The sequence below is a fragment of the Triticum dicoccoides genome, chromosome 2B (genome assembly GCF_002162155.2).
Source record: "Triticum dicoccoides isolate Atlit2015 ecotype Zavitan chromosome 2B, WEW_v2.0, whole genome shotgun sequence".
NCBI classification, from domain to species: Eukaryota; Viridiplantae; Streptophyta; class Magnoliopsida; order Poales; family Poaceae; genus Triticum; species Triticum dicoccoides.
In genome coordinates, this window is record NC_041383.1 from 4703859 (window position 1) to 4706238 (window position 2380).

Genomic DNA, 2380 nt, shown 5'->3' on the forward strand with positions numbered 1-2380 from the left:
CCCGGCGGTGCCGCAAGAGTTCAAGCTCAGGACCAACACTGGCTGCTCATGGAGGGCGACTGTCCAGCTGTTGGACGGCAGGATGGCCCTCGATCAGGGTTTGGCCCCCTTCGCCACCGTCCATCAGAATAGGACCAGATACATGGTGACATTCAAGCTGCTCACTCCGGACACGCTCAAGGCCATGGTCTTCAACGACGATGGCATTGAAGTGGTCCCCAAGTGCTGGAAAGATGACAACGCCTTCGTGATGAACATCTAGGACTGACCTTTCTATGCTCCAGCTTTTTTAGTTTCTTATTGTACTGCTTTGCGTTTGAACTGATATGTTTAAGTGTGGCACTTTATTTAAACTATGGCTAGCTATGGTTACAACTATCTTATGTTTCGTGTGCTTCTATGTGTTGGTAACCTCACGAACAAGCCGAAGAGGTTACCAGACAATAGCTATTGCATGGAACCAAACACCGTCTAGTTGTGTGAGCCGAGCCAATGAAGTCAACCAACTGCTATGCCAAAATTGCTACCCTAATGCGAGACGCCTAAATGCGGGCAACCAAACAATGTGCAGATGTCGACTTTTTGCATGTTTTCCTTTAACTATGCTCGGTTCAGCCAGGCTAAACACGCCTTAACTCTAGTCCCTTACATGTCACACTGCTCATAATGTACATGTTGCACAAATGAGTACATGTTGTATGGTGCTAGAAGCATGAATATTTGATCTAACAACTTAATTCATCATCTTATGTCAATTCCAATTCTGAAGTTACTTACCACATGCAGAAAACACAAGTTGCACTACATGGGAGTACATCACCCAGGGTGAAGTACAAGTATGTTAAGGCTTTTTTTTGGAAAAGGAGGTTAAAACCGTCGGCCTCTGTATCAATCGATGCATACAACAATCTTTATTTATTATTTAACAAAGGTCTGACAAGAACATACATCAACCCACTCGAAGGCACCAATCACACTTACAAACTTGGTAATATGGAGTGCTCTCACTCCCCATATCAAAAACCGGTGTCATCATCGATCCATCCACATAACATATCGGAACCTACAGCCGGTGCAGCAAACATAAAGCTTACACCACATTCACATGTTTTAGAAGCTGCCATCATCATCAAACAACTGACACATCTTCTGGAAAGAGATCCGCATCATCCTTGCCAGTTCGGCCATCCGTCGAAGCCACCACGGAGCCCAACGGCACCACCTCCCTGCGTGTAAACTGTTGAGCATGTTGCGGTCGCCGCCCGTACACCGTAGCCCATGCCACCAACTACCACCACCCGATACAGCTTGAAGTCTCTGGATGATCTGTCGTGCGTAGCACCTGCCTAACACGCATGACACAACGTACCACCTGTCGGTCAGGCATGACCAAGGTTTTGGTTACCGGTCGAAATTTCGAGATTTTCCATGGTTACCGTGTATTTCCGTGCCCCTGGTAAATCCATATACCGAGCAAAAAAATACCATTTTTTTGAATTTAAACACTTGATTTATAATATAGTACGTAGGATGTAATTAATGCCATGAGAGTGGGTTCTGGTGTGTTGGTAGCAACCTAGTTCCTGTTTTAAGAGGTCTCTGGTTCAAATGTTCATTCATTTATTTATTTGAATTCAAAATTCAACTATAAAATTTGTTTGAAATATTCTCGGTATTTCTCGGTAATCGTGGTAACCACTTTTACCAGTCCCCCTCGATAAAGATGCCTCATTCGGTAACCGAAACCTTGGGCATGACTTGATATCTCCAATGTAAGCTCTGTGCAAAACGAAGCCGCCCCACGTCTCGCCTCTGCCTTCCGGCGTTGCTCCATAAATGATGCTCCTAAGAGGAAACGACACCATAGTTTCCTATTGTCCAATATGGAAGACCGGATCCTAGGGTTTCCCCCGGAGCAGCATGGGTGGGTCGGCAATAGTTACATGACGATGCCTTTATAAAGGTTACGGCGCAAAACGCCGCGCCTGCCATCGGCTCGGCTTTCATCGGCAACTATGTCACCCCGACTCGCAACCGGGACTAGATGACGGACCTCGATATCCGACAACCCAGCCTTAGGCCGACCACCTCCGACGGAGGAGATGACCACCATCGCCAAGTCCAGGGTCATCCTACGTGGGCGTCCGCATGATTCAGATCAATACCAGGAGCGCCACCGTGATCCGAAGCCGAATCGGAGGTTGATCGGCAGCCTGGCCACCGCCACCTGCTGCCGCGGCTGCAGACCTGCCATCACACTCCAGCTGTCCCAATCACCGCTGAGGAGATCAAGATTGGAACCGCCGCAGCGATCTTGAACAGCTGACGCGCGAGAAGAAGGACGCCACCACCGAGCTGCTCGGGCGTTGCCCTAGCGGCG